This window comes from Artemia franciscana, chromosome 16, assembly GCF_032884065.1.
Source record: "Artemia franciscana chromosome 16, ASM3288406v1, whole genome shotgun sequence".
In the NCBI taxonomy this organism is placed as follows: domain Eukaryota; kingdom Metazoa; phylum Arthropoda; class Branchiopoda; order Anostraca; family Artemiidae; genus Artemia; species Artemia franciscana.
The window spans coordinates 17,076,049-17,103,064 of NC_088878.1; the positions used below are offsets into that span (position 1 = coordinate 17,076,049).

At 37.6% G+C, this 27,016-nt stretch overlaps 1 long non-coding RNA gene across 1 annotated transcript; it reads right to left on the reverse strand.

The window, feature by feature from the left end:
- Positions 1 to 1,101: 1,101 nt before the first annotated feature.
- LOC136037149 (uncharacterized) lies at positions 1,102 to 25,066 on the reverse strand. Its single transcript, XR_010619874.1, has 3 exons — positions 21,546 to 25,066; positions 21,077 to 21,195; positions 1,102 to 1,383 (listed from the first exon to the last, which is right to left on the reverse strand). It is a non-coding gene; the product is annotated as an uncharacterized LOC136037149 (long non-coding RNA).
- Positions 25,067 to 27,016: the final 1,950 nt, after the last annotated feature.

Genomic DNA, 27,016 nt, shown 5'->3' on the forward strand with positions numbered 1-27,016 from the left:
GTGAAATCCAATGGCCAAGACGATCAAAAATTAGATCTCTTAAATTTCTAATTGCATTGCAAATTATTTTCATTTCAATAAATATCAGCGTTTCCTCCAATTATCATTTTTATCGAAAAAGCTTGCACAAATTAATACCAATTTTTGGTTGGATCGAAGCAGTATAAGCATTATCCCTTTGCCAAACACTTACTGTCTTTTCCGTATCAAACACAAAGATAAAATGAGTCATAACAATAAAAAAAAACTATTTTTGTCACCAAAATCCTGAGCAGAAAATGCCATGTGTACTCGAAAATAGACTGATCCAAGGAAAATATGAAATAATAAAATTTGATCTCGTCTGTAAATTAGTAAAATATTTTGAAAGGCATATGTATGATATTTATTAGAAACTGATAACTTGATAAATTGATAACTTGGTGGGGGACGTGCAGAATTCACAAAATTCCTTCTACATCAGACTCTTATACAAGCTTTTCTGTTTTCACTGAAACAAGAGACGCGTCATTTTTACGCCCTTTCCTACAGTAAAAATTGGGTTTTTGGTTCAATCACTAGTAAAACATTCAGCTATCCATCTTAGAGCAAGATGAGTTTTAGAACTCTCATCTGACCACAGCCATATTTAATGGCTGTGTCATTTGTGAGCCATATTTAAACAGCATATTTATACAAGCCAGTTCAATTTTGTCAGGTCACCATATGTTTACTAGTAACTCAAGAAGTTTATGCGAAAAAAAGAATGTGTTCAAAATTTAAGGTTTGTATAAAATAAACATTTTGAACGGCCATTAGCAACTGTAAGGCCAAATAATTGTTGAAATGTCCTTGATCATTATTTTCAGACATCAATATTTTTTCTAATGATCAGCTTTAAGATAGAATAATATATAATTTATCTGTGTCGTTATGTTTATTTCAGAAAAATTTTATTTTAAAACAATTAAGTTGTGTTTGCTAAGGATAAAAGACTTGCGAATATTTGGAATGATATTTAAATACACAGCTTATTTCTTATACATTTTAAAAGTAATAATTAAAAAAGAATGTGTATTACGTTGCCTACTGAGTACTTCATGTGTTTTACGTTGCCTAGTGAGTACTTCAAGTTTATGCTTGGACCACCATTGAACACATAACAACTCTGATCTACCTCTGAAGAGCAAGGACTGATTTTTTGGAACTTATTATTATAAACTGTTCAAGCGTAGTTTAACGTGGAACAAAGTATATAAAGCCGAACTGGCCTACCATGACAAAACCAAATTAGAAAATCTTGAAAAATAACGGGTTTATGGGAAGTAAAACGATCATATCTGATTGTTCAATCAGATGAATACTTCGCCTGTATACAACAAGACTGTCTCAGCACTGAGAAACCTGAAAAGAAAAAAATCTTCAGCCATTGAAAATAAAATGAAAGGATTAAATTAATATGTACAATTGTGATTCCGTGAAAAAACTGCAGAAAAAGAATGTTTCATATATAGCAAATCCTACTTCTGTGGTTTGTTCACGGAGTAGGCATTGTATACATGGGTTGGATCCTTTCATTTTATTCATTTATGATTTTAGATTTATTCTCATCTTCACGCTGTTCTAGATTTATTATTGTTATTACTATGGGCGGGCTCAAAAAGCTGAGTTGAAGAAAATATCAAAAAAAAAATTTGTCTCCTACTTTAGGCTCAGGTCTTTTTTCCCACCTCAGATTGCTCCCTATCAGATCTTTTCTTTCGTCGTGGTCTGCGGCTCATGCAACCATGGGGATGACCCCCTAGTTGTGGTTTTCTCAGCATTTACTGACTTGTATTCACATTATCTTGGCAGTGTGTATCACAAAATACCCTGCCTGACGGCAATACCGTATCCAGGGGGGAGGGGGATGGCTACCGGGTTTTATCAAACCCCGAAATCTTTTCGAACTCGTAAAAACGTAACAACTATGTCCATAAACAAATTTTCGATGCGTTTTTAATGTTTTTTGTGAGCCCCCCTCCTGCAAAAAAATAGCCACCCCCAACAAAAATCCTAAGCCCTTGGCTCATGGTCAGAGCCTGGGCAAGACAGACAGCAGCTGGAAAGGGACAGAAACTAGCAGCAGTAGATCCCTATTTGTTTCTGCTGCTCACAGGAGCACTACAAAGAAGGTTATCCACACCATCTCCCTGCTCATGGTTAAGATTCTTTTTTTATATACTGAGAACGCCTTGATGAATAAGGGTGAAAAACCAGGAAGATTTTTCTTTTTTTTTCGTCTTACTGGCAATAAACCAGTTGTTTTTAAGATTTTCTTATTTGGTTTGATTAACGTAGAGTATAGGGTTAGGATTTCTTTACAGACCTGGTCTCTTTTCATTTCGATACTACAAATGTTTGACAAACACTAAAGTCAACAGTTAAACATGCTAAACAAAGAACCTGAAAAACAAACTGACATCTCTAATCGAAATTACTTTGTTGACTTTTTTTCTAAGTGCCCTGGAGAAAACAAACAGAATTTATAAATAGAAGTATTGAATCCATATGTCATATATTTTATTCTGTCACCCCTCATTTGAATATACATTGATGAAAAAGCACATAATCAATAATATTCAAGCCATTGGAAACCTTATCTATGATTGCCTGTTATTATCCTTTGGCAATCAATAATACATGACACTACCCACAAAAATGATGAGCTTCCCCCATTTATATGCTTAAGCTGAGTTTTCTTTTTTGTTATACTTCTTTTAAAATTGTATAAAACGAAAAAAATTTGACGCCAGCAGTCTAAAAACTTGTACAACATTCACAGCCTATCCTTTTTCTAATGTTTTTGTACAAAATTATCTTGCCAGTCATAGTCTCATTCCGCGACTTAGGACTAAGCTACTTGACAATAATGAAGTTACCTATTCTAGGGGAAATGCGGCCAGAATGCATTAAGACGCTTTAATTCTGGGTAATACGCTGTGAAAACACTTGGGATATAGTGTTTTCCCAAAATGTGAGATTGAAGAAAAACATGTCTTTCGTCAAAAATACATCAATTGTTGATTAATCATCAAAAACATGCGCGAACAAAAATAAAAGGGAAATTTGGTTAATCCATTGAATTTTTTAAATGGATCCATTTCGTCTAATGTTCAAGCTAATAAACAAGTCAAACTAATTGGATTTACTTTTTATAGCACTTTGTATTTACCAAGTGACATAAAGCGATCGCAAATTCTGTCGGTCGGTCTGTCAGTGTGTCTGTCTGTCCCAGTTTTGCTAGATTAGGCACTCCCAGGTAAGCTAGGACGATGAAATTTGGAAGGCGTATCAGGAATCAGACCAGATTAAATTGAAAATTGTCTTTTCCCCGATTCGGCCATCTGGGGGGGGAGTGGAGGGACGGTTAAATCGGAAAAATTAGAAAAAATGAGGTATTTTTAACTTATGAACGGGTAATCGGATCTTAATGAAATTTGATGTTTGGAAGGATATCGCGTCTCAGAGCTCTTATTTAAAATCCTGGTCAGATCCAGTGACATGGGAGGGGAGTTGGGGGGGGGGCTAAAATCTTGGAAAACGCTTATAGTGGAGGGATCGGGATGAAACTTGGTGGGGAAAATAAGCGCCAGTCCTAGATACGTGATTGACATAACCGAAACGGATCTGCTCTCTTTGGGGGAGTTGGAGGGGGAGGGTTAAACCTGAAAAATTTGAAAAAATGAGGTATTTTTAACTTACGAAGGAGTGATCGGATCTTAATGAAATTTCATATTTAGAAGGACCTCGTAACTCAGATCTCTTAATTTAAATCAACGGATCCAGTGTCATTGTGGGGGGGGACCGGAAATATTGGAAAACGCTTAAAGCGGAGAGATCAACTTGGTGGGGAGAACAAGCACAAGTCCAAGGTATGTGACTGACCTAGCCGGGCCGGATCTGGTCTCTTTGGTGCAGTGAGGGGGAGTAATTCGGAAAAATTGGAAAAAATGAGGTATTTGCAACTTACGAACGGGTGATCGGATCTTAATAAAATTTTATATTTAGAAGGATCCTGTGTTTTAGAGCTCTCATTTCCAATCCCTACCAGATAAGGTGACAAAGGGGGGAGTTGGAGGGGGGGCGAAATTCTTGGAAATCGTGAAAATTGAGGTATCTTTATCTTACGAATCGGTAATCGAATCTTAATGAAACTTGATATATAGAAGGATCTTATGTCTCAGATGCTCCTTTTTCAATTCGAATCGGATCCAGGGACATAGGGGGTTGGGGGGGAACATAAATCTTGGAAACCGGAAATCTTGAAAAACGCTTAATTGGAGAGATTGGGATGAAACTTGATGGGAAGAATAAGCACAAGTTATAGATACGTGATTGAAATAATTGGAACGGATCCATTCTCTTTGTGGGAGTGGGGGGGGTGTTAATTTGGAAAAATTTGAAAAATTGAGGTTTTTTAACTTAAGAACGGGTGACCGGATCTTAATAAAATTTTATATTTAAGAATAACTCATGTCTCAGAGCTCTGTTGATATTGGGGGGAATTGGAGGGGAAACTGGAAATCTTGGAAAACACTTAGAGTGGAGAAATCGGGATGAAACTAGATGGGTAGAATAAGCAAATGTCGTAGATACGTGATTGACGTAACCGTACTGGATCCGCTCTCTTTAGGGGTGTTAGGAGGTGGGGTTCAGTGCTTTGGCGAGTTTGGTGCTTCTGGACGTGCTAGGACGATGAAAATTGGTAGGCGTGTCAGGGAGCTGCACAAATTGACTTGATAAAGGCGTTTTTCTCGATTTGACCATCTGGGGGGCAGAAGGGAGAGGAGAAATTAGAAAAAATGGGGTATATTTAACTTGCGAGTGGGTGATCGGATCTTAATGAATTTTGATATTTAGAAGGACCCTGTGTCACAGAGCTCTTATTTTAAATCCCGACCGCCATTAAGCCTCTGATTTTCCTTTTAAATCAACCTATTGATTCTTAGAATTTTGCTAGAGCTCATACCATATGTGCTCTTGGCTCTTCCAGCCTCGTCTCAAGTGCCATATGAGCTCTTAGCTCATGTTAACTATCTTAGGGTTATAGAGTTAGAGCAACATACAAAATTTAAACTTTTTTTCTAAAGATGTAAATTTTAACAAGTCAAATTACAGGCAACATGTTTGCTTAAACAATTTTCCCTAGCTCAACCACAAGAGACAAAAAAAGAGAATAATAAGATATTAGATATTTTCTTCTAGATAAATTTAAGACTGTAGTAACGTTTAACTTTAACCTATATTCAGCTTTCTTGTTAATTCTTATATAACATAAGGCAATTTGGTGTTTAAAACAAAATGACCTTCATCCATTGAACACAAAATCTCTCAAGAAATAAAATAGAAGTCGTTTTAATTCCCTAAAAGTTAAAAGGGTTAAGAGTTCTTAGTCAATAATACTAATTGGAAAAACATTTTTCCATGCTTCTCAGAGCCAGTATTGCCAAACTCTTTTAAGAGAATGTACGTTAAGCAAAGTAGTTGACTTGGAAGTACACTCTTGATCTCAATAGGGACTACTAGAGATTGATCATTAAATTAGTTTTAGCAAAATTGGATAGAAAAACTATCTCTCCCTTGATCTGTATTAAAATCTTGCAATTAGCAGCAGCCTGGAACGATCTTATTCACTGGAAAGAAGTTGAGATTAGCATACTAGTTGATAAATCTTGTTATGTTTGGAATAAAACATTCTACGGCAATAGATTAGGACCTTTTGAAACGTGGAGTAGCATATCCCTTCTTATGATACCCTTATCTCTGAAACATCCTTGCGCCATCTATCTTCCGCTCGTTGATCAATAAACTGAAGAAAAAAAAGATTAAGGGTTTTGATGGTATACAAGGCTGTATCAGGAATTTTTTTCGGGAAGGGTTTTCCTTGAGGGTTTCTAAAACGCATCAAAAGTTTGTTGATATGCATTTTTGCAAAGTTTCTACGAGTCGGACAAAATTTTAGAGGGGAATTTCAAACCCTTTAACCCCACCTCCTCGCTGGATACGGCCTTGATGGTATATCTGGTACCCATCTAAATTTTGCCACTTGTGTAATTTAAAATGGTGGAAACAATCATTCAAGTATACAATAATAGTAAATGGAAAAAATAGCCCTGATTCCCAGAGCAGATATTTCCAAACTCCGTCTTTTTTTTTGGTGATTATGAATAAAATGTATCAGTTCATATTTTTGAGCCATAACTTGCAAAGTATCGAACAGTTCGTGTAAACGAACTGTAGTAAGGAGCGACCAGGCTCAATAGTAACCAAAACTCTAAAAAACGGAATTTTGATACCAATAGTTACATCAAAAGAATCGCATTTTAATATTAGTTTTAAATATATAAGTTTCATCAAGTTTAGTCTTACCCATCAAAAGTTACGAGCCTGAGAAAATTTGCCCTATTTTAGAAAATAGGGGAAAACATCCCCTAAAAGTCATAGAATCGTAACAAAAATTACACCATCAGATTCAGCGTATCAGAGAACCATACTGTACAAGTTATAAGTTCCTATCTATAAAAATGTAGAATTTTGTACTTTTTGCCAGAAGACAAATCACGGATGCGTGTATATTTGTTTGTTTGTTTTTTTCTTTTCTTTTTCCCAGGGGTGATTGTATCGACCCAGTGGTCCTAGAATTTTGCAAGAATGCTAATTCGAACGGAAATGAAAAGTCTTAGGTCCCTTTTTAAGTGACCAAAAAAATTGGAGGGAACCTAGGCCCCCTCCCACGCTCACTTTTTCCCAAAGTCGTTGGATCAAAATTCTGAGATAGCCATTTTATTCAGCATAGTCGAAAAATCGTATAGCTATGTCTTTGGGGAAGATTTACTCCCCCACAGTCCCCGTGGGAGGGGCTGCAAGTTACAAGCTTTGACCAGCGTTTGCATATAGTAATGGTTATTGGGAAGTGTACAGACGTTTTCAGGGGGATTTATTGGTTAAGAGGAGGGATTGAGAAGAGAGGGTTATGTGGAGGAAACTTTCCATGGAGGAATTTGCCATGGGGGAAGAAGATTTCCATGAAGGGGGAGCAGCATTGTCTAGCATTATTTAAAAAAAAATGAAAAAATAAATATGAAAAATATTTTTTCAACTGAAAGTAAGGAGTAGCATTAAAACTTAAAACGAACAGAAAATATTACGCATATAAGGTGTTCACCTCCTCCTAATACCTCGCTCTTTACGCTAAAGAATTTTTAGTAATTTCAACTATTTATTCTACGGCCTTTGTGATTCAGGGGACAAAATTTAAGCTTTAGTGTAAAGAGCGAAGTATCGACGAGTGGGCGAACCCTCTCATATACGTAATAAAATATACGAATATAGAAGTTTATTAAGCTAATTCGTAAGTTACGAATATCTTTTACTTATGAAAACGCTCGTAAAAAACTAAAAGTTCTGCTTGCCTTTTTAAGTACCCAAGAAACTGGAGGGCAACTGGGCCGCCTTCCCCTCCTTTTTTCTGAAAATTGAAAATCATTCGATCAAAACTATGGGAAAGCCATTTAGCCAAATAAACAAATATGCAAATTTCGCTTTAATTATTCATCTGCGGAGAGCCGAAATCAAAACATGGATCAACTAAAAAACATTCAGAAATTAAATAAAAAACAAGTTTTTTAACTGAAAGTAAGGAGCGACATTAAAACTTAAAACGAGCAGAAATTACCCCGTATATGAAAGGGGTTGTTCCCTCTTTAACGCCCTGCTCTTTACGCTAAAGTTTTTACTGTTTTAAAAAGTAGATTTGAGAGAAAGAGTCAAACTTTACCGCAAAAGAGCGAGGCTTTGAAGAGGTAACGGCCCCTTTTATATACGGGGTAATTTCTGTTCGTTTTAAGTTTTAATGTCGCTCCTTACTTTCAGTTAAAAAAAAACTTGTTTTTTTTTAATTTAATTATATTTTGGACGTCCTGGATTGGCTCTTTTTCATCTTACAAAAAAGATAGTCAAACATCTTACAAAAAGATAGTCAATCTGGCCATTCCTTCTTCAGTATTAGATAGAGAATTGTAGTCTTGATATTTCCAAAAACCATCTCACTATTAAAATAAAAAAATAGACTGGCAGCTCTAGTTATAGTTTATTCCATAAAAAATATTATGCAATCATCATTAGCCAGGGTTTTTGTAAGAAATTTGGGGGACATATTGACTAATAATTCGTCAGGACGATTAATATTATTTGTTGTGATCACCAACATTGTCAATTGTAGGAGGCATCTGTCCCCTAGATGTTTTATCCTTCCTTTAGATTAAAAATTAAAAAAAAGTTAAAGATTTCGATCGAAAAACGCCTTCTGTGACTTCTTTCAGCAAAAAAACTGGAAAGCCCAACAATATTGATAATACCCTACCCATTGATCCCGAAAACCCATTTCACACCCCTCACCCTCCTTTTTTAATGCTTGGATTGACTGATGTGGAAATGTAATTCATGGTTACAATATTATTATGAATTAGGATTAAATGGACTAAAGGACAGTTAAAGAAAAATGAAAGCACTTCCTTCGATTCCTATTATTTCAAAATAAAATCATCACGAACAATAGCTGAAAGGTTCTCAGTAAAAATCTTGGTTCTGTTGGACAGTCACTCCTCTATAAAAAGGAGCTGGTTCTTCCAAAGAATTTTCCAACGACCACCCCCTTCACAGATAAATTCTAAGAATGTCTCCAAAATACTTACTTTTTCCAATGTTTTCAATTCTGTTATTCCCCCCTCCAAAAAAAGACAAGAAAAACTATGATTGGCCTATAATCACACCTGTGTATATTTGCTCTTGATTATAATTAGATTAAAAAAAACAAGTTGTTTCAACTGAAAGTAAGGAGCAAGATTAAAACTTAAACGAACAGAAATTATTCCGTACGCGGAAGGGGCTGTCCTCTTCTCAACCGCTCTTACACTAAAGTATTTTTTGTCGTTTAAAGAGTAGAGTTGCGAGAAAGAGTTAAACTTTAGCTTAAAGAGCGGGGAGTTGAGAAGAAGACAGCCTCATTCATATATGGAATAATTTCAGTTCGTTTTAAGTTTTAATGTTGCTTTTTATTTTTAGTTGAATTTTTTTTTTAATTTAATTTCTGATCGTTTTTTTAAATAATGCTAGGAAATTCCCTTCCCCCATAAATAATTACTCGATTGAAAGATCGTCTCACTTAGCCTTCTCTTCCCAACCCCTCGCCATAAAAATCCCCCTGAAAATGTCTGTATATTTTTCAATAATCGATACTATATGTAAACAATGGGCAAAGTTCAAACTTGCAGTTCTTTCCCCAGGTACTGGGGGGTATGTCATCCTCAAAGCGCTATTCATCGGATTTTTCGAAAATTTTGAAAAAAATAGCTATCTCAAAATTTTGACAGGATAACTTTGGGATAAAAAGAGTGTGGGAGGGAGCCTAGTTGCCATCCAAATTTTTTTTTCACTTAAAAAGGGCACCAGAAATTTTAATTTCCGTTCGAATGAGCCCTCTCGTGATATTCTAGGTCCGTTGGGTCGATACGATCACCCCTCAAAGAAAAAAAATAATAAAAAATAAATAAACCCGTATCCGTGATCTTTCCTCTGACAAAAAAAAATCCACAATTTGGCAGATAGAAGCTTGAAATCTCTACAGTAGGATCCTTTGATGCGCTGAATGAAATGGCATGATTTTTATTAAGATTCTGTGACTTTCGGGGTGCTTTCCCCTTTATTTGAAAATAAGGGAAATGTTTTCAGGCTCGTAACCTTTGATGAGTAACACTAAACTTAATGAATCTTATACATTTGGAATCAGCACAATAAGTCAAATCGTTTGAAAAATCTACTATTATCGAAATTCCGTTTTTTACAGTTTTTATCACTATTGAGCCGCGACACTCCTTACATACATTCAATACCACGAAGTGTTTGATTCCAAATATACAAAATTCCTTAGTTTTAATCTTAACCTTTGAAAGCTAAAAGCCTGAGAATACTTGATGAAAATTTGGTGGATAAGACTAAACTTGATGAAACTTATATATTTGAATTCAGCATAAAAATCCGAATCTGTTGATGTATCAATTGGTATTAAAAATCCAATTTTTAGAATTTTGATTATTATTGAGCCGGGTCGCTCCTTACTTACAGTTCGTTATCAAGAACTGTTTCATAGAAATGGTACTTAAAACAATTTTATAATTGTGCGTTGGCTACTTTTGGAAAAACTATGCTAAAACTAAGTGTGTACAAGGAATCGAATTTCACTTTGATCCTTTACATGTGCTACGTCAGAAATGTTCTAAAGTGGTTATTTAATAAATATCAATGTGGTTACCGTCTTTTTCCAATAAAAATAAAAGCAAAATAAAGAGAATTTCCGAACGTAATAACCAATTCCAATTCATATTTATCTTGACTTTCTTATTCATGAGGTGATGGGGAACTCAATCTATTGGATTAGAAGATTTCCGATTTTCCCACTGAAAGAGTATAGGAACCGGTAAGCCACTGAGCATTGGAGTAAAATAGGAAGAAGAGCATCGATGCGAGAAAATATAGAAGAAAAACAACAATCTATCTAAGATCTATTGAAATACAATCATATCGTGGAAGGGGTGATTGGACATGGTATTGCATTGAATTAAAAAACTGTTTGCCTTTATTCTCTTCCTAATAAGAAAAACTGCTTAAGGGTGATGTGGGTTGCTACAGAGGAAGTTATCAGTCAGGACTAGTGTTGGGTGTTTTAGAACACCCAATTATTTACCAGATAAACACCGTACTTTCTGTTTTGTTATTTTTTTAGAGTAATATGACAAACTGCTCTTACTGAAGTCGATTTACCTGTAACTGGGCATAGTAATTGACATATCATTTTTTTGTTCTGAAAACGGATGAGTCCCCATCCCAGGTTTGGTGGAAACCAAAATTTTTAATTGCCGGCATCTCAACTAACTTACTGCTATTTATTCAACTACCAGCTTTGATAGATTGTGTGAAATGGCTACGTACAATCTTATTGTTCATTTATCTCAGATCAGAGGATGAGATGTAAAAGTGTTTTTCTGTTCATTTTTCTGTTCGGTTTTATGTTATAAGTTTGAGAAAATACAGTTTGTTCTTTGCTTTACATTACCATATACTTTTCATCCTATTTTCTCGCCAGGGTGGGTACTAGATGTTTTAAGAATACATCTTGACGTTGTTTGGGAGTGTTGAACTCCAAGCTTTATTTCTTTTATTCCTTGGAAGAGAAGATACAAAGAAACTAACCTATCCAGGGTTAAGGAGGGTTTTGAATCCAGGTATAATTTTCGCTTGGTTATACCCACGTAAGCCTACGACCACCCTCTTTTGAACCCGATTGCTGGGCTGTGTGGTTAGAGGGTCAGAGATAGCTTATACGTAATATCACTGAGTGGTTTCAATTATTCGAAGTAATCTAATTCTGAAGCTATCCTTACGATTCTGGGTTACAGGCATTGACCTGTAACGACAGTCTATAGCTATGGTACATATATTTACAGTATTTCGAGGCCAGAGCACGGGATATTTTTCAAAAGTTCTGTCTTTTACATCAATAAAATCATAAAAGAAGTATGAAAATATATTAAATAACCAGTCTACTTTCATGATTTGGCATCTTTAGCTTGCTAATTCGGATTTTTCTGAGCTAGGTTTTTTGAGCTTTTGTATGTGTCTTTTGTGAAACTTATGATTTGGGATGTTGAGTTTGCTATCTTCGAGGCTTTCTGTGCTAGGTTTTTTAGCTTTTTAGCTGAATTTTGTCTACAAATCATGAATTGGGTGAAATTAATTTCTTATTTTGGGTCTTTCTGTGCTAGGTTTCTTAGCCTTACGAGATGTGTGTTTTCGGATATCTATTATTTCGGGTGTTTAGTTTGCTTTGTGTATGTGGGCGTGTGTCTTAGCTTTGTTAGTGCTTCTTTACTGCTTTCAAAGGGAGCTGATTTAAAGATTAGGATTTGGTAAATTTAGGTATGATGTTTTAAGGTTTGAAGTGGGTGTGGTAGTTTTGTCTCAGCTAGTTTTGTTTATCCTTTGGTAGGTTGATGCCAAAGATATTGGGTGTTTAGTTTGCTATGAGCCAGGTTTCTTAGTCTTTCATAAGTGTGTGTTGTCTAAAACTTATTATTCGGAGTGTTAAGTTTGTTGTTCCGACTTACCTTAGCTAAATATCTTAGTCTTTTGTAAGTGTTTGTTGTCTGAGACTTAAAACTGAAAATGAACAGAAATTACAATGAATAGCCGAGTCAAACTCAAAACGAACAAAAGTTAAAATGAATAGGGCTGGTAAACCCTATCCCTTCTAAACACCAAAGCAATTTACGCTTTACTGAAAAAAAGAAAATGACCGTGGATAGTCAGTTAAATTGACATATACTGACAATTCTTCGTTAAAGTTTTTATGATGTTTTATTTATGAAAGTAAGAAAGGTGAAAAATTTGAAACGCATTTTGTTTTTATTGATAGTGATTTGACTATTAAGGATTGGAGAGTTTGTTGCCCTCCAATCACTTTTGGCAGATAAAAAGGGCATTAGCCCTTATAATTTCGAGTCCAATGAGATTTTTTTGACCATCTCCAAATTTCTATCAAATGCATTACGAGAAAATACGAGACTTGGGAGGTATCCACCCTCCCATCAATCTGAATCTTGAAAAGGGCACTAATATTTCTGATTACTAATCCAATGGGCCTCCTCCGAAATTTATGCGATCATCCTTTCAATATATTCCTTATATGCCCCCACGGCATACCTTACCTTGCCATGAAGGCTGTGAGGGGGGATGGGGTTGTCATCCTCAAAGACATTATTTTCTTTTCTTTCAATTACGTTAAACAAAATGGCTATCTAAAAATTCAACCATAACCAGAAAATGTTGATTTGGGGATTCTGGAATCATCCATGCGAAGCACGTGTCCGAGATAGCTCCATCTACGCCTTCGTATGGTCTCGATGATGGACGTTTTACCTGTGATGTTTCTAATATACTCGTTCGTTACCTTTTTGGTCCAGTGGATGCCGAAAATTCTATGGAGGCACATGTTTTCAAAAGACTGAATTCTCCTCTCTTGTTGTTGGTTGAGATATCATGTTTCAGATGTATAGAGGAGGACAGGTAGGATATTGCTAAGCGCACCTTAAGCCGGAGAAAGAAAACACTCGACCTCGAAACTCTTTTGAGCCTGTTAAAGATGCTGCTACCGGTTCAAGTGATGTTTTTATCTCTGGATCCCATGTTCTCGATAGTGCTCCTAATATATATAAAATTGGCCGCTTGTTCCGTGTCATTTTCATCATATCTGATGTTCATAGATGAATCGCTAGTTACCATGTCTTTGGTTTTACCCAAAACTGTCTGCTTTTTGTTGAACGCTCGTGATCAGGGCTTGAAGCCGTGATTTGTAAATTTCAAGGATGGCAATATCTCAGGAGTCTAAGCTGTTCAGTAGGCGATCACTTAGGCGTAGCCCAGTTGAGTTGACGCTCTTCAATACGAGTTAATGACGACTGCGAACAGTAGCGGATATAGCACGCACCTTTGTTTCGCCCTGGAAAGGATGGGGAATTTACGTGAATTTCCCTCTGCTGTCTTATCTTCATATATCGCCATGATGATATTTACTATGATGTCGGGGATACCATTGTGGCGAAGGAGCATCCAGAGGGACTGGCGGTCTAGTGATTCGAACGCCTTTTTGAAGCCTATGAAGACCATATAGAATTTATTGTGCCATTCGCAGCTCTGCTCCGTGACTATTCGCAGGATGAACATCAGGTCTGTGCAAGAGTGATTGGGGCAAAAGCCATGCTGTTCATCACGCAGGTACTCATCTAGGTGACGTTGTATTCGGGATAGAATAATGTGGGACAACAGTTTGCCAAGAACTGAGAGCAGGCTGATTCCTCGCCAGTTGTTACAGAGCGTGGCATCGCCCTTCTTGAAGAGCTTCACGAGCGCACTGTGGCGCCATGCTGAGGGTAATTTTGCAGTTATCCAAATGGTTCCAAGGAATTTTTTCCAATAGGTGACACAAGTGTCCGTGGAGTATTTCGGCATTTTTGCCATGATGCGGTCGTCTCCTGGTGATCTTTCGTTTTTTAGCTTTTTGATTGCCTTCAGGATTTCGTCTTCAGTTGGGGGCTCGGTGTTGATGTCTAGCAGGATCTGAGGATCTTTGGGGATGGATATTGGCTCGTCTGAGGGTGGTCTGTTCAGGATTTTGTCGAAAAGATTGGCCCATATGTCCTTCTTCTCTTCGAAACCGGTAACCAGTAGGCCTATGCCGTTTTTTCTTTCACCGGACAATCACTAACTCTCTTCTTCCAGATAATCTCGTTCGTTAGCTTGTACAACGCCCTACTGTCTGCATTCTTAGCAGCTTCATCAACTTTTGCGGCCTTTGCTTCGTAAAAGTGGCGTTTGTCTCAGCATGTGCTATTTTTGACAGATTTATCAATCCGTCTGTAGTTCTTGGTCTTGTAGATATGATTTGCGTCATGACAGGCAAGGATCTGAAGTTTTACGATTTTCTTCTCCTATATGAGCTGCCAGGGGTGGTCCAATTGCCACTGGTCCTTCAGTTTCATACGGTGCCCAGGGGTCTTGCTTTTTGACCCGATGTAGCGGTTCTTTATCTGGTCCCATATCATCTCCTGGTCGTCTTGGGTCACTGATTTAGAGTGCTTCGAACTTGTTGCTATGTTCAGTAACGGTCTTGTGCCTGATGGTTCAATCTAGGAGCTTTTCAGAATCAAATTGACGTTCTGAATTGGGTGTCTTTTTCTCATTCTTCAACTTCAGGGAGAATTTGATTACTAGCAGATTGTGGTTTGATCCAACGTCGGCACCTCTATATGCTTTCACATTTTATATACTAGAGTGGAACTTCAGGCTGACTAGACAGTGGTCAATCTGGTTTCTAACTCCATCACCAAGGGAGTTCCATGAATACTTATGGACTTCTCTATGAGGAAAGAGCCTACCTCCTATCACCAAATCATTCGCTATTGCAAACTTGATCAGCATCGTTTCGTTCTCGTTACGCACGCCCATGCCGTGCCTACCGAGTGCCTGTGGGCAGTAGGACTAATCATTGCCAAGGATGGCGTTTAATTCACCGAGAACGCACATGATGTCATGTTTCGGAATGTTATTGACCACTGCCTGTAGAGTGTGGTTAAATTCTTCTTTAGTCTCGACTTCTGTGACGTTAGTGGGGGTGTAGCAGACTACTACAGAAAGTTTTTCTTGTCGTGCAGTTAAACGCGCTACGAGAATTTTTGGTGATATGTGAGTCCATTTCAAGATAGATCTTGAGGTTTCCCTCGTAATGATTAGTGCAACTCCTTCTTCATTCCTGTTTTTGGCACCAATGTACAGGATTGTAGAATGGTCGTCAAGTTGTTTCTCTCAGGAGCCACTCCATCTTATTTCTGACAGTATCAGGATGTCTAGATGGAATCTGTGCATCTCCTGTAGTACTTGTTCTGTCTTCAATAGTTGGAACATCGTGCGCAAATTTTTAAAACCAGATTTTCGGTTGTTGTATCGTGTCCGGGGACATGTGTTTGTCGTTGTCGGTAGGGGTTCAGTTCCAAGGCTCTTCTTTAGCTTTTCTATTGTAAGAGGATGTTTCCCCAGAAGAGTACTCCTCTGGCTCCCTGTAACGGATTGCAAGTCCGTTGCCCGACCCACCTCCTTTACCTTTACCCAGGCTTGGGACTGGGTGCTCGAGAGGTATGAATTGGGTGCCCAAAACAGGTGGAGTTAAATATGCCTCCAGGCCATTACTTAAACCCCTTACCCTGTGGGCTGTGGGGGGTTGTCATCCTCAAAGACATAGTTTCCAGGTCTTTCAATTACGTTGAACAAAATGGATAATTCAAAATTTTCATTGGCTGTGTTTGGGGAAATGGTGGTCGTGGGATGGGAATTAGTCGTCCTCCAATTACTTTCTACTATTAAAAAGGGCAGTGACTCTTTCAATTTCGAATCAAATAATTGGTGTTGAAGTTTCATTGACAACAAATGGCCATCTCTTTTTTTTATAAGATGCATTTTGGAAAATACGAGGTATGTGGCGGGGGGGGTGTATTTACCCTCTAATAACTTTAAATTTTAACAGGGCACTACAACTTCTTAATACCATTTCCATGAGCCTCCTCATAAGTTTATACGATCACCCTTCTATAAATACCTTATGTGCCCACGGCATAACTTACAACCGTTGCTCTGAGGGCTCTAGGAGGATTGTCATCCTCAAAGACATAATTTCTGGACCTTTCAACTACGTTGAATAAAATGGCTATCTCAAAATATATATTGGATGTGTTTGAGAAAAGGTGGGCTTGGGAGGGTGTTAGTTGCCTTCCAATCACTTTCGGCTAATAAAAAAAGCACTAGCTTTTTCAATTTCCAATCGAATGAGGTCTTTTCGAAGTTTCTATGACAACAAATGACCATTTCAAAATTTCTATCAGACGTATTTTGGGAACATATGAGGTGTGGGGGAGGGAGTTTATCCATCCTCTGATCTCCCTGAAACGTAAAAAGGGCACTATAAGATTTTATTTCCAGTCCAATGAGGCCATTTTGGAGTTTTTACATTCACCCTTTCTGTATATACCTTACAGGCCTCCAGGACATAACTTATAACCCTTGCCTTTGGTTGTTTTGGGTCTTTGGTTGTCATCCTCAAAGACAATTTTCCGACGCTTCAGTTACGTTCAAAGAAAATGGCTATCTCAAATTTTGATTGAATATGTTTGGGGAAATGGTGGGCATGTTTGGGGCTAATTTGCCCTCCAATCACTTTTGATTGACCATATAAAGGGGCACTACTGGTTTAAATTATCAATCGAAGTTTCTATAACGACAAATGGCCATCGTAAATTTCTATCAGATGCACTTCGGGAAAATACGTTGTATGTGGGGGGGGTGTATGGTCATCCACACTCTTATAAATCCGCGTCTCAAAAAGGGCACTATAACTTATGGTTAACAATCCAACGACCCCCTCTGAAGCTTATAAGAGCACCAATTCTATAAAAACCTTAAATACCCTCGGACATAACTTACAACCCTTGCCCTGAGGGCTGTGGGGGGTTGTCTTCCTCAAAGGCATACTTTATGGATCTTTCAATTACGTTGTACAAAACGGCTATATAAAATTTTTTATTACATCCGTTTGGGAAAATGGTGGGCGTCGGAGGGGGCTAGTTACCCTCTGAATACTTTCGACTACTAGAAAGGGTACTAGCCCTTTCAATATTCAATCAAGTGAGCCTTTTTCGAAGTTTCTACGACAACAAAGGTCCATCTCAAACAAAAGGCTATCTCAAAATTTTTATTGAATGTGTTTAAGGAAATGGTGTGCATGGGAAGGCAGTAATTTGCCCTCCAAACACTTTCGACTATTAAAAAGGGACTAGCCCTTTGAATTCCCAACAACTGGACTCTTTTCGAAGTTCCCAACGACAACTCCTTGGATACGAAGTGCATTGGTTTAAACACATAATTCATTGTGTACACATCGCTCTTTAATTAAGCTTCTTGTACTCACATTCGATTTTGAAGAATAGAGTTTCCACTTTGCTGAAGACAATTTTTGATGTGAGGTATGTAGAATTCATGCACTAGGCCAAGAGGATTAAAAAATTTTTTATATTCGTCACTCTTTCAAAGATGCATTGCCAATGACCCGTCTTTACAGTTGACGGACTGCTAATAACAATGATAACAGTAGTGTTAATCCTTTAAATATGTCCAATGAAATGCGAAGGAAATGCGAAGGTTCATTTTGCCTAAACGAATTGTGAAGTGAACAATTTTCACAGGATTGCCCTTCGGCAGCACTTATTTTTTTCATTTCTTACATTGACATGAACATCTCTTAACGTGGAAGTAAAACTTATGAAGTAATCTTCACTGAAAAAATTTGAAAGTAAATGTTTTGAAAATGAAAAAGTAGTTGTTGCGTATAAAATTTTTCATAGTAACCATGTTTTACGCTCACGTCAACCTTTTCTGCATCGAGAAGATTCAATGATGAGGTGACTGACGGATGAGATTCTTGGTGTGGTAAATTTTCCATTTCTAGCAAAACAAATACTTTTTTGATCGAACAGTTTTTACTCTGGGTTTCTTTTCCTTCTTTTTCAAGAATGATGTTTTTCGTGCCTGACCTGAATAGAGACTGATGACTGAGGAAGTGTATCTCATACTTTTCAAACTTTTCCGGTTTGTCCTTATTTCAATAGCTAGACGAGGGATCGCACACTATACCTGGGATTTTGTGAAACACTTTCCTTAAAATCCTTTCCTAAGCCCCAATCATGTAGTATAGAGGACGCAAAATCCGTGACAGCCAGATCAATATATCTTTAGGCAGGAGTAGTGCACAACGAAACAGCTTAGCAAAACAATTGCCCAGGACATAGCCCAACATCGACGAAAGACACCAGAAATATTCCATTCCATGACCCAATTGTCATGATCTAAGAATAGCAAAATAGCAATCAATATCAGGACAAGGAAAGTACTCTTTCTATTAGCCATCTCAATGAATGAGCAAAAAATAACATGTAATCACTGCCAAACCTTTTGTTATATCCAAAAGATCACCCAAATCACTTATTAAAGCTAACTGACAGAGTTTTTTCTATGAGATTTCCTTGATTGGCACTAGACTCCCCTTCATCAGTGCTACGAAACACAAGACCTTGCCGTCCAGTTAATACTGTAGGTTTTAGTAGAGCTTTTACGTACTGTCTATTCTATGGTATTTTCTTTTCATGTTCCTTGGAGAGGCATGACGCAACAGATTCGAGCGCCTCCGTCTCAATAACTTTGAACTGAACCAATTATACGTCTTAACGGACAAATCGGTACTGATCATTCTGGAAGCCATTTCCTCCGTTTGTGGTTCGCGTAGATTTGTCTCCTCAGTAAGTTGTCTTGCGTCCAGGGTCTGCTTGTTTGTCGGTAAAACTTCGGTTGCCGATGAGTTTTCCCTATAAAATGTGGTAGATTTACTTAAAGTTGGCTTGAAAAACAAAGCCAATCGTCGTTGCATCTTTATTCTTCTTCTTTCCTTTGGGCTTTTATTTTCCTTTTTTTGCACCACTCACACCGGATGAAAACATATTTCATTAATCCGATTTGAACTTGAACACAACTCAACACTGTTTCACTGCTCTTTATTTGATGAAGGGTAAGAAGAAACTAAATACAAAATTGGAATGACACCCTGGTCTGGATACCCCTCTTTTCCAGATGACCATAAATTAATTAAAGAGAACGGCAAAACAGGATACTTCCTTGAAATTCAATAATCGCCGAGTATCTTGAAATGGCTATTTATTAATCATTCACAGTAGAAATACGGTAAAAAAGAGAAAAAAGTAGAACAAGGACGTATAAACAAAGAATTATGTGGTTGAAATTGGGTCCCTCCAGAAATCAGGAGGACCATGCCCCCTGCCCTCCCCAAATGGCACCACTGAGAAAACTCTACCCCCTGCCCTCTTCTGTTAACTACCAAATCGTCCAAAAGTGTCTTACTAGCATCCTTATGCTGGAGCTTATGGCCAGCCACGAGAGCTGCGTACTTCTGGCACTCTAGGCCTGTGTCAAACCGAATGCGTTGTACAACTTTACAATGCTTTAAATCTGTTTTACATTTTATACCCACTTCCTCTCCTGCTTCTTAAAACAAACTCCTTTTAAAATTTTTTAACATTAACGTCTAAACTTACGATAAATAATACCATTTAATCGCTTCTCTTTTCATTTTAATTATTTACTTTATTATAAATGGCACCTACTCAGTCTGAAAAAAACACCCTCAAAACTATACAAACCTGAATGAAGAGTCCTGTTTTCCACTTGTATGTAATGCGAGTACACCTCAACAGACTTTTTATTTAATTAAACAGTTTCTGTGCGATATAGGTTTTTAAACTATCCCTACCTCCCCCTCCCGAATCTGCTTTCAAGAATGGCTCAAGTCTTACCCACACTGGAGTGGACTATGTCAGTTGGATCCAAGGGGATGCTTTTAGCTGTAAGTGTGTTAAAGTGGTCTCCAGACTCATCCCTAAAACATAAACATTGTGCAAGGCAGAATCACATAAATGAAATTCAGGCAATACAAGGGGTGAACCAGCTCCATTTTGTCCTGCTTCACCTCATCACGCTTAATATGACTGTTGTTTTTATAAATAAACGGGAATGGAGGATTCTCCAAAACTGACAGTAAGCCCTCGAGTGTGTTAAGAAATAGATGGTCCATCTATGTGAAACCATCCTCCTTCTCTGGTAAAACGGATTCTCGATGGTGCCTACTCTTTTTGCAACTTTGGCTTAGCCCAACCTCATCCTCCTCTTCAGCTTCAGATTTGTAAACGAGTGAAATTTCTGAGTGGTTGGTGTCTGCTAGCACCCTTTCGACCGTGTTTAGGGTAAGTTGGTCTTCCACCAAATCCAAAAGGTCTTCGTCAAGATCGAGATCGGTTATGAAATTTTTTAAATCAAATTTTAGGGAAACTAGACTAACAGGGTTCGATCCCTTATTGAAGCCGCCTCTAGTTCCCTTTCCACTGAGCCCTTACTAACACAGAGACTGTCATGGAATGGGGTCGGTGGTGACAGGAATTGAGTCTCCGTGCCATCAAAATAGGCCCCTTGAGTTGATGGTAGTGTCGCTAGGTGAAGCTATAATATAATAGCTAATTATTACCCTTTTGAAATAATTTTGATTTCCTCTTGAAAAAGAATAAACAATAGGCTGAAATAGAATTTATTATTAATCAGTAAATTTTTTGATGGGTGATCGCTTAGGCTCAAGTTTGCTCGTTCAGATATAGAGAGGGCCTTGTACTAGCTAGAAATTTAACAACCAGATGTTACTCCGTAAATGAGGGATAGCTACCCCCTTCCTCTAACGCAGACCTTTGCAGCTCAGTTTTCTATACGAAAGTTCTTTTAAGACCTGTTATTACAAGGTTCCCTACCCCCGTTAATATTATGAGTCTTAAATAATTCCACTTACAGGAGGGCTACTAGTAATAGTGTCCATTGGTAGAGTGCTGATCACACATTTGCCATAGAAATACTCCAACAAATCCTCCAACAATTGGTTGAGCCAGGTTGAGTCATCAATGGGGATCTCTGCAAAAAGAAAAAATTCTATTGAAACACTTATGATTTGTCTTGAAAAAGAATCTAAATTAGGCTAAAATTTAATACATTATCAATTTGAGGACCAGGGCCCTCAGACACCTCAGAACTATCAAAAAACGTCCCCCAACAACTCATTTATTCTCTTTTTGAAACTGAAAAGAATGCGTTACTTTAGCAAATTCTTCAGAAGGTCAATAACAGCATCATTGAACTAGGGCTCTCTGGACAAATTTATCTTAGCCTCGTATCCTATGCGTAAAAATTAAGGCAGTTAGCGCAATGACCAATAAAAAACCTATAATCTTTTCAAATATATGAATGGGTTCCAAATGATTTACACTTAAATGAAGGCTGGCAATATCAGTATTGTCTTTTGCAGAAGGTCCGGCAATTTCACCATACAAGGGGTCCATAGGTCTCGATGGGCAGGTATTTTCAACTTGCTTGAGGACCGTAGGTCTCGAAGGGCTGGCAACTTCACTACAATGGAGCTGGGCTCATAGAAAAGGTTTGGCAGCTTCACCAGTATCATTCTCACCTTACATGGTTGGAGCAGCTCCTAACCTTTGCTTCTTTGTCAGAGGAGCCTCCTAAAATAGAAATGATATTTTACTTTTCCATGAAATAACTTGAACCTTGGAATCTTAGTCACCTGTGGAATTTAAGACGAATAACTTTTTGTTTTCCAAAAGTATTTAAGCTTCGAAACATTCTTTGAAAGACTGTTTCCGTTGTCCAGGGTGTTAAAAAAAATAAACAAAAAATTCTCCATAAAAAATAAGTTTTCCAAAAGAAAGTTAATTTACTCAATTAAATCAAAAATCAGCAAATAATCTTGCTAAGCGAAGGCAAGTTGTGATAATATAAACTGAATACAGCAAAACAAAATATTTGACAAAAAACTTTGAATATGAATAAAGTAACCAGAGTCCCCCTCCCTTCCGGGAAGAGAGTGACTTCTTTCACTAATTCCTGTTTGAGTGCTCTTTAAATATTTGGAAATAATCAAACATAAAGGGTACTAAAATCTCAGCTGGACAAGTGTTAGGAAGGAAAAATACTTTCAACCGAATAAAAATCCAGGTTTCTTACAAAAATAATATTTTGACGCTCAATCTGCCCCTAATGTTTAACCTTAAATATAAGAAAATTTTACACAGCTATTTAACACTAAAATTCTTTTTATTAAGGCAGACAATTTACCCCAAAAAGCAGGTGTTAAAAAGCAATCCTTTTTTTTAATTAACTAATAATAAGCTTGGTCTAAGCCCCCCTTCCCAGAATAGATGTTGGCTAGTTAAAGCAAATATAATCGCATTTTTCTTAAGAAAAGAGCAATCATAGCTTATTCCAACCCTCTAAAAAATTGAAAATAGAACTCAATCAGTTTGATCAGAAAAATATTTGTACTTGAATATTCTTGCCATGTTTGATGGTAGCATAAGACCTTATTTTTTTTTGCTGGAAAGTGTCATTTTAACAGCTGATGCGGGAGTGACCCCTATCTATTGATGGGTAGAGTTTGGTATAATTAAGGCCTAGCTGAAATACACTCTATGCGTAACGCTTGCTAATTAACTTTTATTCATCACACTTGATAGAATAGGCTTAATGCGAATTAACAAGGGACAAAACTTTGACGGTAAATATATTTCACGACTAGAATTAGATTATTTTATCATCGAGAGAACCGTGCAGTAGCATGAGGGGGTGGGGTTTTACTTGTTATTTTCATGTAGAAAATTATATCAGCTCTAATTTGAATATAATCTTGCTCCTATTTTTCGGTAGGGAAGGGGGACACCTCTTAATATGCGTGGAGGTTTACCTAAAAATAAAATCAAACTAATCCATTTTTAATATTTCTTCTTTTAATAGCCATCTCGAGAGTAACACTGATGAAATTCCTAGTCTTGGACCGGGTTTTATAGTCTTGATGAACATAGACAATTACCCTGTCTATTACCCACTATGATTATAACATTCCCTTGCATAACGATGTTTGCTGCTTGACAGGGATCCCTTGTTCACATTGGAAAATCAATTGACGCCAAGACCATTTAACGGGGTGCCTTTGCTCTTGTTAGAAATTAAAATATAACGGGAATTACTTTGTTCCTGTGTGACCAACAATGAAAACATAGGGCGTGTGTGTCAACCAGAAAACAAAATGTCATAAAGTAAACACTAGTCTAAGATCCTTTTTATTGGAGTAACAAGTATAGGGGAGGGAATACCATGGTCAATTCTATTAATCTGTTGGTTCATCGCTACCCTGAAGGTTTTTTCCTACCTTGCCCTCTTAGGTTTTAAAACTTTTATAAAAACAAACAATCTAGAAGAAAATATTTGCATAAGTAAAAAATTCTTGCTATGTAACAAACAGGTACGCGTAGTAATGTCTTGAGGGATTAGCATTCCAATAGTATAACCCCTGTGGGCGTGCTTAAAGTACCGACGGCGTCACTAATGGTATGTAAATTATAGATAGATCCGTATAAAAAGACTATTCGTTCTAAGAATAAATAGAATCACGTTCTGTTTAAAAAAAAAATGTGTCCCATGAGAATTAACTTCCAGTCCCAAGATACTGCATATAAGTATTTTGATAACCTGTATGTGTATAGTGTCTTTCTATTTAGTTTTAAAGTCTCCCCCAAGTCAAAACATTTTTCCCAGCTTGTACTTGACACCCTCTCCCCAACAAAAGATGTCAAATAAGCAGTTGTATATATTGACCACCAGAAGCCCATACTGCTTTTTAGTCTATCTGGCTTCTTAGCTGTCCATAAGTTATAAAAATTCTAGGCACTTATGGAGCAAAAACCCTATCTATGTATGGACTTGAGACAAAAACTAGTTATCCCTTCCCCCTTCATTAAGAGTAATTTTGGAGTATCTTTGATCTCCCCTCTCCCTTCCTCTGTCTTACAGTGCTTAAACGCTTCAACTTCCTCCCCATGGCTTTTCCCATGATATTGTAGACATGGTGTTTCAAAGACCAGAATATACATAAAGTCTTTTGAGATGCCTCCTCCTCTATAAGTAATTTTTTTAATTGCAAACCTGGATGCACGTCGTTTGATTTAGTTCAGCATCTCCATAACATTTCTTGAAATTGTAGCTATTCTGATTTAGTTAAACGTCCTCCTCAAAATTCCCAGGAAGTTTCAATTTAAGATCCTTAACTGTTCCTAAAACATTGCAGATATCCCAATTGAGAGCCGAAATACAAATTATTCCCCTAAACTATCGTTTTAAAACCCTTAGCTTGGTAAACTGCAGTTAAACTGCAGCAAGGTAAACTGAAGATGAGACATTTCGACAACCTGGATATGCATAGCACGTTTTGATTTAGCTCAACAGCCCCTTTCATATTTCCCAAAAGTTTCTGGGTACACACAATCTGTGTGCCCATAGAGTCTTTTGATTTTGTTCAACATTCTCTTCAATATTTACTGAAAGTTCGTATTTTATAACCTTAAACGTTCCTATGATATTCCAAGTTTGCCCTTATGACAGCCCGGGTACACGGAGTGTCTTTTGATTTAGCTCAATATTCAGCGAAAGCTTCAACTTGAAACCCTTAGCTATACCTTTAATATTGTAGATAGACAACTTGGATGTTCGAAGTCTCTTTTGATTTAGCTTACCGTTCACTGAAAGTTGAAACCCTTTGCCATTCCTTTGATATTGAAGAAACATCCTTTTGACAACATGTATAATGACAGTGTATTTTGATAAAGTTATGTAACCCCACCCCCGCATTCTTTGAAAGTTTGAACTTAATACTCTTACCCGTTTGTGAGATATTGCAGATCCAACCTTTGACAAATTAGATGCATATGACGTCTTTTAAATTCATAATATGAAAAAAACTTCGTTTTCTTAAAGAGTTAAAGAGGCTGCGTCCCAAAGTCGAACCTTAAAACGTACAGGAATTAGAAGAGGCAGTTGGGGGAATGCCGCCCCCCAAACCCCCAGCTTTTAAAGACTCTTTTGTACAGGTTTTTTGTTTTTTTGCTAACCCCCAGCTCTTGGCTTCGGAAAGGCCCTCTTTTAATTAACAAAAAATTGAAATGAATGAATAATGGAATAACTTCGAAAAATGTTAAACACAAGAGGACAGGAGAACCATTGCGCCGAAACTAGTAATTAGTAACAATGAAGTCCCCCCCCCCAAAAAAAAAACCTGTACAAAAGAGTCTTTAAAAGCTGGGGGTTTGGGGGGCGGCAGCCCCCCAACTGCCTCTTCTAATTCCTGTACGTTTTAAGGTTCGACTTTGGGACGCAGCCTCTTTAACTCTTTAAGAAAACGAAGTTTTTTTCATATTATTTCTGTACGTTTTTCTACAATCCATGGTGGATGTAATTTAATAATTCCTGTACTCCTCGTACAGGAATTAGGAGAGGAACTTGGGTGGCTGCCGCCCCCCCCCGCTTTTAAATCATTGTATAAAATAGAAAAAAAAATAGATAGAATGACCGAAATGTTTCTTTTGCTCATAAGAAGCTAATATTCTGTTATCTCTCAAATGATAAGCTGTCCAGGTGTTATCAAAATTTTTTTGATGTTGTGAAAAAAAACCGCTCGTAAGAGACTTGAACCCTTGACCCAAGGATTAAAAGTCTCACGCTCTACCAACTGAGCTAATAACTTGCATGTGTGTAAATATAACTTCTCAATAGCTTTTAAAAATTTCAAATTAACATGGGCTCTTATGGAGAGAAATCCGTTAATTAAATAGCTAATGGGTGGTTTCTGGAAAACAGGGAAGGAGTTATCGGATCGAGCTGAAATTTCGCGGATAAGCTCCTGGGCCGTAGGAGACCTTAACTTGTGAATTTCAGCCCGATCGGACAACGTTAAAAGGGGTGGGGGGGTTGGAGGGTCGAAACTTTCGGGGGGTTAAGATTTTCCTACGAACTTTCCAGGAAAATTACTCGGAGAATTCCGCATCGAATGAGTCTTCGTACACCCAGATCCGATGTCGGATGTGACCTGTAGGCGTCTAGGAAAAAAAAGTAAATGAATTTTAAGTGGCTATGCGTGGTTTCTGGAAAACAGGGAAGGAGTTATCGGATCAAGCTGAAATTTCGCGGATAAGCTCCCGGGCCCTAGGGGACCTTAACTTGTGAATTTCAGCCCGATCGGACAACGTTAAAGGGGGGCTTGGGTTGACAGGTCGAAACTTTCGGCCATATTTTCCCCATGAAGGAAAAGTTGGAGGGGGATGAAATTTTGCAGGTTTCTTAGTTGGAGCTCGGGCTACGAAATGCATCCCTCCCCATCCGTCTGCGACCACTGGAACCGAAGATCGCTTAACATTGTCGTGTGTCGCCTCTTTATAGAGGCACGAGTGTGCCTCCTTGATTTAATACTTCCTTAACTTGCTCTGAAGGCTCCATTTTGACATCCTTAGCCATCCCGAAGAGAATACAAAACACCCTCCTCAAATCTTAGATGCATATAGCCTCTTTTGATTTATCTCCTTCACCATTCCCTGGAAGTCCCATCTTAATACTTTTAGCCTTTATGGACACATAGGATAAAACATGCCCCCTTACTAATAATAAATCTATAAGTAAAAAACACAAAATTAGCATATTTACAGCCCTTTCCTAACAAGCTCTAAGAGGGAGGGGTCATGTCATTAATGAGAGGGGCTTTGGAGTAATTTTGTGATATCTTTGGACTATTACGAACAAAATGGCAACCTTGAAGTTTGATTGGATGTCTTTTGGGAATAAGGGAGTGCATAAATTAAAAAACCATGGGAGGAGGAATAGTTGCTATGCAATCACCTTT